The following is a 13726-nucleotide window of genomic DNA, read 5'->3' on the forward strand; positions in this document are numbered from 1 at the left end:
TCTGTTAAGGAGTCTGAAAAGGAATGAAAGGGACTGCTCTAGAAATCTAGGTAGAGGGATTAGCAAACCAATCGCAAAACTGCAGAATACTTTTTACGGTACGGCAGTCAATCTTCCCGAATGCTATGTTCAGTGCATTGTGATCGATAGGGTGGTAGACACAGCTTCCTATGGATAAAGGATTAAGCCTATTGGCGCCTCCCAAAATATACTCGACGGTACGTGGGAGCACAAGTCCATACTGGCACTTATCGTCTCAAAGTGGAGGAATCACCCAACCATCAGTGAGAACAACAATTACCAGGCTTTACGACGCTGGAATACGTCTCTAGCCTAGACTTCTAAATGTTGTGCGTTAAGTTCCAAAGCATTGTTAGATTCATTGAATTTATTTTAAGTTGATCTTTTTTATGAAGTTTGCCTTTCAGGTTCACCACGAGATGTATATGTAATTCCTAAAATGCAATCTAAGATGATAAACAAACTTTTTATCTTCTTTGTGCAATGAAAATCTTAGCTACTAAGGAAAAGAAAGACAGAATCTTTTCACAAAGAGCAAAGAGCACACTCTAAATGCACTTTCCTAAATCAATCCAATCAGACTGTCTATATGCAAATGCACATGCATGTATTTGTTTTCGACTTTCTTAGTATATGAATGCTAAAAAGAAAGTTGATGCGCAAATCTGAATTTCTTTTCAAGCGACAAATATCAACAAGTTTCTTTTCGAAATCAAAAATGGAGACGATCACAACACCTTACGATTTTAAAATGAATACTTGTTCTGGACACTAGAAAATTATAAATTTAGACCAAAAACAATAGTAACAGGATAATCGACCATCAACAGCAATCAAACTCTTTCCTACGATTGAAATCGACACTTGCGACAGTTTCAAATCAAAGGACGACAGTACGATTATGCTACCTTTGCTAAGGAGAACTGTAAATGACTCAACAAACACACAAAAACATCTACAGTTCTTTTGTACACCGGAGGCGGAATAACAGCAAGGAAAAGGGGTTTCAAACAGACATATACTGATCACGGGCAGCAAAATTCAGGAATAGAACTGGAAAGAATGAATCACAGAAACCAAAACTGCACAGGGCCTAGTCTGATCAGTGCACCTGTAACAGAGAGAATTTGAAATGCAGCGCACCTTGTCCACTCGGGAAGTGCGCTGAAATTTAGATCCTTTGAACAGTACCTGCCCTGGGCTAGAAACGAGACTCTGTTTGGGTTCCGGGTCATAGTTTGTAGTTTAGTTCTTGGGTTTTGGTTGAGCAAAAAGAAATCAGTAATGCAACAATCAGGGGTAGATCTAAGGAGGATCTAAGAGCTATCACAAGGGCAATCAGATAGTTTGTGAATCAGTTGTTTAACTCATAAACAGATCCAGTAGATGGATTGAAATAGCAGTTATCTACTTTGCGTTTGTTATGGCAAATGCAGTTCGAATGCTACTTATAAGTTTATGAAATAAACAACAAAGAATGATAAACAAACAAACTAATTATCTCCCCAGCGGAGTCGCCATTTTGTTACAGGGAAAAGTGTCTATATAGAACTGCTCTATCCCTCTAAGGTGTGACAGTTGCCTTAGAAACAAATAGAGAAAAGCTACTTTCGTATTTTCTTTATGAATTATAGATAGAGAGGAACAGAAAGACCAACCTCTGTCTTGCGCTAATCTCCTGATTTGATTCCCCTCTTCTTTGATAGTATTTAGCTACCTGCTCCCTTGCACGCCTAGCTTCACAAAGTACCTGTAAGATCACAGAAGCATAGCACTAGACAAAGACATGGATCTATAATCATAAACAATCTAGGATCAGATGTAAATTGACCATACAAATGTAGCAATCATCAATGATACAAGAGCATGGAGGAAAACTTGAATAGCTTTTATTGATAAACAAGAAAGAGCCAAGAGGAGTTACAACCAGTTGTTCTGACCCAACATTAACCTCCCAGCAAAGAAGCCCCTCTTCACCTCAAACAAAGCTTAGATCACCCAACAATCTGATGTTTGTCTCAAGAAACCAACAACAATTCCTTACAATATGCAAAATTCCAGCCTCTGGATCTCTGGGATGAGGGATCCATATATAGATATCTGTAATGGAGATGAGTCAGCTCATGATTTGATTAGTGTCTTCCCTCTGATAGTTCTTTCTTCCACTTGGAGATTGATGATCTCTTACTCATCCTTGGTCGAATTCAGTGAGGCAAGTGTCACAGGAGAATATTCTGGAAGCTTCCATTGCCTCTCCACCTCGCGGAATGACACTGCCATTTGTCATTTCTCGCCCATCACACCCCATAGAAGGGATTTTTGAAATGCAACGCACCCACACAGTGTATTTAGGTGAGATGCAACACACTTGGCCAGTGGAGCAGTTGAAATGATCCTGTTTTGACCAATTTTGAGCAATTTTTCATGGAGAACTTCTGGGAGAAGCTGTAATCTATTGACCTTGTTCCTTTAGGGGTTAGAACAACACTTTTATGGACTTCGGAGCCCTTGGTTTATGGACATTTCATGCTTGGGGTTGTAGGGCCCAAAAATGTCTATAACAATCATCCTTCTACACTCGCACTAATCATCAAAGCTACCCTTGTGTGTACCCCACCACCTTGCGGGCATAGCACAGTGCCCAGTCCAAAGCTTGGAAGCACTGCTTTTCTGCTACCTCCCTCTCAAATGTATCCAAAAAGTTATCTACATCATTCAGGCCATCATAAGTGGGAAAATCTCTTACCTCTGACGACATGCAGCGTAGTGACTGGGTCATCTTATTACAATTTGGCGTGGTTACTTCATGTAACCAATTCTGCCAGCGCTCTAATTCTTCATCAAAGTCCGAGGTGCAGGAACTATCAATATCACATGTAATTTGTCCATCCACCATTGGATTCGACCAATCTTAGTCTCACGCTGTTAACTTATAGATATATTCCAAATCGTCATTGCTCTCATAATTGCGAACTGGTTCAGTATAGTGTGATCCTTCAGCAGGATCTAGGGGTAATATTATGCGGAGCGATTTCTTTTCAAATATCATTTTTCACTTCTTTAGGTTGATTACCTCGTTCATATCAGTAGCTCAATCAATGCCAAGAAGAGAAGTGTATGGGTTACAATTTTTATTACTTTAAAGTCAGCCAACACACTCGCGCCTTCGATATCTATAGTCACCACTTGCAGCCGCCCCATGGGTATGATCTTTTGATGATTTTCCATCCTTAACTAGATTGGAGACCGCTACATCTCAGGTCTTCCCATCCTTTCCCAAGTCTGTTTCGGTAGTAAGTTTGCATCTGACCCTAGATCCAAAATAACCTGATCCATTTCATACTCTCCTATTTGCGCAGTGTTGAGGGACTAAGTCCCCTAGGGTTTTAGGTCAACAACCTAGAAGATTGAGGGGTTATCTACAGTAAAAGACAAGCATTCCACGTAGACATGATACTTAAATAAGAAAACTATGTGAAGAGATGTGTACCTGGGGGTCCTTCGTTCAAGTAGATCCAACCAGGGTTCAAACCCTCTTCGAGTTCCTCTCGATGCTTGAACCTGCAAAACAACCAATTCAAAGAAGCATAGAAATATATGGACAAAGTATCATATAGAAATCAACTTCATAACATATTAGAGGATGGTTAATTATACACTGAAACAATTATTCATATGTAAACCATAACAATAACATCATATGCGTAAAGAAGATTGATTTCGAAAACAAGACAAATGTCTCTTTATTGCAGATAACTAAAACAAAGCAAAGAATGATATCACCTGAATCTTCCTATTGATAGCTCCAAGCGTAACTGTCCTCTGGGTTCATCCAATCCCTAGATTTCAAAAGGCTCCTTCCATGACTCACACAAGGATATCTCAACTAGTTAAATGACATCAAAACTTAAGGAAACAAGGGTTTCTTGTAGTGGGGGAAGTGCTAGAAGCACAAGGATTTTCAGACCTGATTGGGGATAATCTCAACAGAGTAATTCTCTCTTTTTTTCTCTCCTCCACAAGGTCTTCCCATTGAAGCCTTTTTATACTTCTCCCAAAGTAGGTTTTTAGTTGAGAATTCATTGGGAACAGTTGGGGCCATGGGCACTAATAGGTAATCAACAGGTAAAGCCTGTGATCTCTGCCCGAAATTAAGGACATTTAATTTTTTTAAGTGTTTTAAGACATATACGTGGGTTAGGTATACACTAACCTACATACACACGTGTTTATCGTAGGGAAATGTCACGTACAGGGAATAAAACATTGTTTTTTAAGTATATGGACCAAGTCTAGAAGGAGAGGTTGCCCTAGGCCATAAATGCAACATCACAAATATCAAAGATGAGATTTGGAGCTATAACAAATACCCCCTAATATATGAGGTCATAAGGGGTACATGATGTTCGAAATGTATTAAGTACATGGAAAGGAAACCTGTCAAAAACTGAGAAGGACTTCACCGGATTTTAGCCTACCAAGCCAAAAAAGGAGATCAGAAAGTAAAACTATCTGAGGCCGGCATACCCATGCTCAGAGAAAGTAAATTCTATCTGCATATCAAGTACAAGCGGATCCACTGTGTATACAAGTATAAAGAACTGAAAGTACATAACGGATCATCTAATCACGATTGAACAAGTACATGTCTAAATATCACATATAAGATGATGATCAATGAAGCTGAAGGATGGAGCTGATCACTGATGTCATAAACTGATCCCAATAGTACCAAATGAACATGATGGAATAAGATGATACTACACTACAAACTTGGGTGCCAGCATATAAAATTTTGCCATGAATGATTGCAACATATAAGGTGGAATGGTATCAACTAGTAGCAATAGGAGCAACTGTCAAGTGAACCAATGAATGTTGATGCAACTCGAGGTCTTCACCAATCGCTGTGGTACATTTCTATACAATGGGAATAAATGAGCTAAAGTCGACCATGTGAGAAATCATTTGATTACCAGTCATTGACGTATACCGTTAACAAACGCAAGACTACTCATCGATAATGATAATGAGAGTCAAGGTACCCAAGTACAATCTAACAAGTGTGAATAAATGATCTGAAGTCGAACACCTGGAAGAATCTATCGATCAGGAGACAATGATGGTTTCCCATTGTCAATAGCGAAGGATCTACCACTAATGACTGCAAACCCCAGGGTACTACCAAATGGACTCTAGACCTTTACCCCAGAGCAATGAGTCGTAGTCGATGGGGAAAGATCCACTAGGAGGAAGGCATTAAGGAATCCTTCATCAATCTAGCACGAGTGTAACCTGTAGTGTTGTGTGTGGAGCATGATTGTTCAAAGGTCTTTGTTTCAGCCGGATGTATACCCCAGGAAGTTTGTACACCCCTCCACGCGAGGGGGTGGGGGTCAAAATTGCCTTGTAAAATTATAGTAATTTCTAGTCAATCTGGGCCATTCATTAGGCAGATGATCTGACGGTACAACTTATGTTTAGTTTAGGGTTTTTTTCCCTAGAAGGCAACCCCCTCTCTTTGTATGAGGGCATTGTATTTGAGGCTGAGATATAGATGTGTATTCTGTGAGCGAGAAACAGAGAGGTGAGACTGAGAGAGAAAACAGAGGATATTACAACAGATTTGCTGTAGGTTGTGTCTCTTCATTTTGCTGGATAATAGAAAGGAAGGACTGGCTGTTCGGGGTGGACGTAGCCCAAACTGGGTGAACCACATATATCTGTGTCTCTCTTGTTTTGTGCGTTCTCTGTGTTTATATTTCTACAAGATTTTATGTGTTCTATTGCTCCGTAATATATAATTTTCTAATAACTGGTATCAAAGCCGAAGGTCTATTTGGCTGATAAACTCGCAGGAAAGAAGGGTTCCTGGTTCGAGTGGGAGCAATGGCAGAAGATGGTAAGTTTAGGGTCGAGAAATTTAACGGCCAAAACTTCTCGCTGTGGAAGATGCAGATGGAATATTATCTGTATCAGAAAGATCTATACCTACCATTGGGCGGAAAAACAAAGATGCTGATGGGTATGAAAGACGAAGAATGGAACATTCTCGATAGAAAGGCACTCGGAACAATACGGTTGTGCCTTGCTGCGTTAGTCGCCTTTAAAATTTTGAAGGAAACCATGACAGAGGGTTTGATGCAGACGTTGTCGAAACTATATGAAAATCCCTCGACCTCAAACAAGGTATTTCTTATGAAACAGTTATTTAATATGAATATGTCGGAAGGTGGATCTGTTGCAAACCATTTAAATGATTTTAATACAGTTACAAGTCAGTTAAGTTCTCTAGGGGTAAACTTTGATGATGAAGTTAGAGCTCTGTTATTCTTGTGCTCATTACCAGAAAGTTGGAATGGTTTGGTAATGGCCATTAGTAACTCCGTTTCTGTATCTAGTACTTTAAAGTTTGATGATGTTGTCGGTGCTATCCTTAGCGAGGAAATGCGACGAAAAAGCTCCGGTGAGACATCGGGAAATGATTTGAGTGCAGAGTCTAGAGGAAGAAAAATGGAAAGAGGAAAGAGCTCAGGATATCGCAGTAAATCAAGGAAAGGCAGATCCAAGTCCAGATCGGGGATAGTGTGCTGGAAATGTGGAAAGAAAGGACACCTAAAGAAAGACTGTAGATCTCGGAAGGGAAAAGAAGGAGATGCACAGCAAGAAAACAATCATGAAGCAAATGTGACAGGTGAGGTGTTACAAGATGCTTTGATTCTTTCTTTCGAAAATATTACTGATTCCTGGGTGGTAGATTCAGGGGCTTCATTCCATGCCACACCTGATAAGAAATACTTTCATGACTATGTTCATGGAGATTTTGGACAAGTTCGTCTGGGTGATGATAAACCCTATAAAATCGTTGGAATGGGTAAGGTTCTTGTAAAACAGTAGAATGGAAACCAATGGCTATTAAAGGAGGTAAGGCATGTTCCAGATCTAAAGAAAAATCTGATTTCAACAGGGTAGTTAGGTGGTGAAGGTTGTGTGACAACTTTCACAGATAAAGCTTGGAAGGTCACCAAAGGAGCCCTGGTAATAGCAAAAGGCGAAAAGGTTGGTATAGTATTTATGCAATGGTATTTCTAACTCTGTTAATGCTTTAACTTCCAAAGGAGCAGATGCAACATTATGGCATCATAGGCTCGGACACATGAGTGAAAAGGGGATGAAGATTCTTCACTCAAGGAATTTGCTGCCGGGTTTGAAGAAGGTTGATTTGGACTTCTATGAGAACTGCATTTATGGAAAACAGAAGAGAGTCAGATTTCTCAGAGTTGGGAAAGAAAAGAAGAACGAAAAATTAGAGCTTGTGCATACAGACGTATGGGGACCTACTCAGGTATCATCTCTCGGTGGCTCTCGTTATTATGTTACCTTTATTGATGATGCAACTAGAAAAACTTGGATTTATTGTATTAAGAATAAATCTGATGTATTTGATAATTTCAAGACATGGAAAGCTTTGGTTGAGATTGAGACAGGAAAGAAATTGAAGTGTCTTAGATCAGACAATGGAGGTGAATATTGCAGAAAGAGTTTGATAGGTATTGTTCAGAACATGGAATTCGCAGAGAGAAGACAGTTCCAAGAACACCCCAAGAAAATGGTGTGTCAAAAAGGATGAACAGAACAATCATGGAGTGTGCAAGGTGCATGAGATTGCATGCAGGATTGCCTTTACAGTTTTGGGCAGATGCTGTAGATACTGCTGTTTATCTAATAAACAGAGGGCCTTCAAGTTCCTTGGATGGTGGTGTTCTGGAGGAAGCATGGACAGGTAAAAAGGTAAACTACTCTTTTTTAAAGCCTTTTGGTTATGAGGCCTTTGTCCATATTGATAAAGAAAATAGAACAAAGCTTGAGGCAAAGTCAAAGAAATGTACCTTTATTGGATATGGTGTTAATGATTTTGGTTATCGCTTACATGATTATGAAAATCACAAAATCATTAGGAGCAAAGATGTAATATTCAATGAAAATTTCTTGTATAAGAATCAGTTGCAAGAAAAGAAGAAAGAAAACGAAAACAAGGAATACGCAGTTCTTGATGACATCACTGAAAAGGTAAAGGTGCCTGAAAATAATAATAATCAACAACAACAACCACCACAACAGCAACAGGAACCCCAAACAACTGAAAGTGTTGTTAGGAGATCTACCAGAATAAGTAGACCCCCTGAACGATACTCTCCTTCATTATATTATTTATTGTTGACTGATTCTGGTGAACCTGAATGTTATGAAGAAGCAATGCAGGTTGAAAGTAGGAAGAAGTGGAAGGTAGCAATGGAAGAAGATATGGACTCCTTAATGCATAACTAGACTTGGAATTTAGTCAGGTTGCCTGCAGGAAAAACTACATTGAAGAATAAATGGGTTTACAGGCTGAAGGAAGAAGATGGAGGAAAACAGAGGTACAAAGCTAGACTTGTGCTGAAGGGGTTTGCATAGAAGAAAGGTATTGATTTTGATGAAATATTTTCTCCTGTTGTTAAAATGAATTCAATCAGAACTATTTTAAGTCTTGTAGCAACTGAAGATTTGCATCTTGAGCAGTTAGATGTAAAGACAACCTTTCTCCATAGGGATTTGGAGGAAGAGATATATATGCAGCAGCCACAAGGATATGAGGTGAAAGGGAAGGAGAAACTAGTGTGCAGGTTGAAGAAGAGCTTGTATGGCTTAAAACAAGATCGAAGGCAGTGGTATCTAAAATTTGACAAGTTTATGTCTGAACAAGGTTATACTAGATGTCACTCTGATCATTGTGTTTATCTGAAAAAGCAAAATGATGGCAGCTATATTATATTGTTATTGTATGTGGATGACATGCTTGTTGCAGGATCTAACATGCAGGAAATAAATGTACTCAAAAGAAAATTGGCAAATTCATTTGCAATGAAGGATTTGGGAGCTGCAAAACAAATCCTTGGTATGAGAATAACTAGAGACAGGAAAAATTGCAAATTAACATTGTCTCAGAATGAGTACATACAAAAGGTGTTGAAAAGATTTAATATGCAAAATGCAAAACTAGTTAGTACACCTTTTGCTAGCCTTTTCAAACTTAGCAAGGAAATGTGCCCAAAGACCCAAGAAGACATGGATTATATGTCTAAAGTTCCATATGCGTCAGCAGTTGGAAGCTTAATGTATGCAATGGTCTGCACAAGGCCTGATATTGCACATGCAGTGGGAGTTGTAAGCAGGTACATGAACAATCCAGGAAAGGAACATTGGATGGCAGTGAAATGGATTCTCAGATATTTGAAAGGTACCACAAATCAAGCATTATGCTTTGGTGGTTCAAACATTTCTCTACAGGGATATGTTGATGCAGATATGGCAGGTGACAGATATAACAGGAGGAGCACTACAGGATATGTATTTACTGTTGGAGGAACAGTTGTTAGTTGGGTTTCAAAAATCCAAAGTGTTGTTGCACATTCAACAACAGAAGCGGAGTATGTTGCTGCTACAGAGGCTAGTAAAGAAATGATTTGGTTACAAAGTTTTATGGGTGAATTGGGTAAGGAGCATGATATGGGCACGTTATACAGTGATAGCCAAAGTGCCATTCATCTTGCAAAGAACTCAGCATTTCATTCTAGGACTAAACACATACAGCTCAAGTACCATTTCATACGATCAGTGTTGGAAGATGGAGAGTTGAAGCTGGAAAAGATACACACTAGCCAGAATCCTACAGATATGCTAACAAAAGTTGTAACCAGGGAGAAACTGAGAATATGCTCAGTTTCAATTGGTCTTCAAGGATGACGATGAAGATGAGAAACGGCCACGTCCAAAGAGGAGTCATTGTCCAGCAAATGAAGTAGCAGTGGAGTTTCTACAATCATTCTCCAAGTGGGAGATTGTTGTGTGTGGAGCATGATTGTTCAGGAGTCTTTGTTTTAGCTGGATGTATACCCCATGAAGTTTGTACACCCCTCCACGTGGGGGGGACTTGTCCCCCCCGTGGGGGTTCGGGGACCAGCAGTCCCTCGGCGGGGGCTCGGGGTCAGCGCCCCCAAAGCTGAAAACAAATGTAAAATTTCCTTGTAAAAGTATCGTAATTTCTAGTCAATCTGGGCCGTTCATTAGGCAGATGATCTGACGGTACAACTTATGTTTAGTTTAGGGTTTTTTTCCCTAGAAGGCAACCCCCTCTCTTTGTATGAGGGCATTTTATTTGAGGCTGAGATATAGATGTGTATTCTATGAGCGAGAAACAGAGAGGTGAGACTGAGAGAGAAAACAAAGGATATTATAGAAGATTTGTTGTAGGTTGTGTCTCTTCATTTTGCTGGATAATAGAAAGGAAGGACTAGCTGTTCGGGGTGGACGTAGCCCAAACTGGGTGAACTACGTATATCTGTGTCTCTCTTGTTTTGTGCATTCTCTGTGTTTATATTTCTGCAATATTTTATGTGTTCCATTGCTCTGTAATATATAATTTTCTAACATGTAGGCCAATAATGTGTAAGGAATCGGATGAAAAAGATGTAGTAACCCATCCAAGGCACGTTTTTGGCATACACAAGATGTAGCTAGTGCATGATAGAAACCCTCTAAACCAACCAATAATGAAAGCTGACACAGGGGCGAGGTATCCACCAATAGGGTCAAATGGAAACCAAGGTACTGCACGAGTCCCAATGTGTGATAATGTAAGCTGATGTCGAACACAAGGGAAACCACTCAATCAAAGACCCATGATACGGATCGATGCTAAGCATACGGTGATCTATCAATAATGAAAATAGGGCGAGGGTGGAGCTCTAGGCCTGTCCTCAGAGCAAGATGTTGTCATCGAGAAGGACAAAACCTGCCAGCAAGAAGTCAATGGAGACCTTCTCAAACTGGCACAAGTAAAGGACCAATATAACTGATGTGATAATAGAAAAGACACTGGCAATCAGGGATGGCCGACTGAAAAATGAGTCAAGAGACACCGTAGAGAGGCCTACTTAGGCTTACTTCCCTTGAACAAAAGCACGATTCAGATGATGACTTTGTGGCAGCATATTATAACTTTGTATAAGCTCGTCATGTAGGAGGCATGAACGAACTCTCCTTATGATTGGAAGAGATAACCAATCGGAGGAGGACTGACTCAATAACAAGGTTAAGGCATACCTAAGCCAAGCTAGATCCCACCCAAATGAAGGAGACACTTTGTTTGAGTGCTTTGTTCAAGGGCGACATGACTCTAGCTACCAACACTAAATGGAATATTGTCCCATTCCCGCTATTTTTGGAATATATAACTTTTTTGTCTTTTTCATTAAGCTTGAAAAAGAATAAAAGAATCCTAGAATACAACGGAAAGAATGAGTGTCGATGAAGCAAATGATCTAGTTCCTAGGATTGTAACAATCCTATGCTCAATGCAGGGAGGCAAAAACTAGTCAAAGACACTCAATGGTATGTTCCTTCGATGGGTCATAGTGTCTCAATTTGCAGAAGTTAAGGGATTGCAAGTTTGATTTTGTAGATGACTTGGTCAAAAGTTGGCTTAAACACGAGTCCAAGTGAATTCGGCTAAAGGCCAAAAGGTGCAAATAGTCAATATGCAATGTAGTAGTACAACTCAACAAGAAGGGGCCTCTAGGGTATAAGGCTAGAACGAAGCGAAGAAGGAAAGAAGAATGAGTCTTTAGCGCATAAGCCATGGCAGGACTAAATAGGACTCCTGAGCCTACTCAAATGAAGGAGCATGGGCAACAAATATTAGTAAGGTGCTAACTATGATGCCCATGAAAGTGATGGCTCTACCATTGTGTCCAAGTTTGAAAAGTCAGTGAGTGAAGTTGGTTTACTAACGATGACATGATGGGATCGACCCTATGGCAAGTATATCGATAGATGGGGGCTAGTTATGCAAAATGCAACAGAAGAATGGCTTCCCTAACCTATATGCCAGTAAGTAAATGATACCTGCCATGATGGGTCAGTAGTCATGGAACCGACTTGAAATCTTCGAAGAAGCATCCAAAAAGTCCTGAAAAAACAACCTATTCTCGACAATTCAAGCTCCCAAGTTAAAAGATACATGAGACAAAAAAAATCAAATTTTGAAAAAAAAAATTGACATTTTCAAAGTCTATAAAATGATTTTTTGAATCACCATTATTACTGTTTGAGTTGAGAGCACAAAGAGTGGAGAAAAAGAAGAAATCTTTCCTTTTGTCGAATCTGATTGTTCAAATCTTCTCAAAATCATCAGGTAACCCGCAAATTTGGCTTGCATCAATTTGTGATTGTTTTTAAGAATTTTAATTAAGGTTTCATTGTTGAATTTATGTCAAAAAAATTTGTCGCGGTGTATATGCAGGTTGGCTATATGAAACCTATGTATACGCAGGCCCTAGACGCGACTAAGTATAAAACAGACCCACATATATGCTGTTTTGATTTCAAAACAAAAAACTAATGGTCTAAACTTGTTTTTTTCTCATGATGACAATTACCTGGAGGGAATGGGAGTGTGCCACTATTGATGATGAGGTTATGAATGATCAACAGGCCTTAGATGCACTGAGGGGATGCAGTTTGTTAAAATTTATCAAAATGCCAAATATGAAGGCAAATACCCTCTTGCTTGAAATGCTCATTCACTACTAGAGTATCGAGGATGATTAATTCATGATTGATCAAATGCCACTGAGGATAGAGATTGAGCATATCTATTTTATCATAGGACATTCCCGGATGGGAGAGGTAGTACATTCTACAGATCATTCACGAGGTAGCCTTTCTATAGAGGACTATGCGCATATATACTGCCCGCGCCATCCAAAAAAAATTGGAAGCCAGATTCCAATCAAGCACATAGAGAGTTTGTCATTGAGGATCATCCTGTTCATTATAGCCAGAGTGAATGGATCAACCTCCTTACACCAGGCTTCATGACTTGCCATGAGGTTGGCTGTAGACTGTCTCACGACAGTATGTACACCTCTCCTCACTAAGTTGAAGAACTAAATATAATCTATCAAAAAGGGCCAGACTAAAAACTTTGGGTATGGGACTATTATGTGCTCCTTCTTTTTCGAGAAGGTCCCAATGCTATGCCCTAGAGTACCAGTTCTGATTAGCAGCTTGTGAGATCAACGGATGGGTAGGTGGGCCGATATGATGAAACGTCTAGGAGGTGGGGACGTACTGCAAAATACTTTTGACGACGATTTCTTCTCCTAGTGGGAGCAACAAATCATCGCAGTGGATGAATATGCCTACATCGGCTTGGACTTCCCGGGAGATCCTGTTCTGACATTACCACTAGGCGCAACATGGGGAGATATAGGTAACAAATATTTTATTGATTTTATGATTTTTATGATTTTTCAAATATGAAAATGAATTTAAATATATTTTTGATGGGATTCAAATGACTAATGTAATGATCATATTCTAGATATTGGGCCAGTTCGATCAGATGGATTCCCACAGCATGGATGTTGCAACTGAGGTGCCGAAGAGGTGGCTGCCGATATAGAGTGGGTCTTATATACAGTTCAGCGGAACTTGGTGAGATTGACTCACCGAGTACCAATGGTGGCAGTAGAGGATCTCCCTGAGGACATGCAGCGTCGCATGGTTGGAATGCCACAAAACTAGGTTCGGACTCTTAGGCGCGTGGCTAACGCTGTAGTCACATACTTAGCCGCTCATCCTAAGCCGGGTCATAGATAGT

Source organism: Pinus tabuliformis, chromosome J (assembly GCF_031772625.1).
Source record: "Pinus tabuliformis cultivar Carrire ecotype Pingquan chromosome J, CPIR1, whole genome shotgun sequence".
Classification (NCBI taxonomy): Eukaryota; Viridiplantae; Streptophyta; class Pinopsida; order Pinales; family Pinaceae; genus Pinus; species Pinus tabuliformis.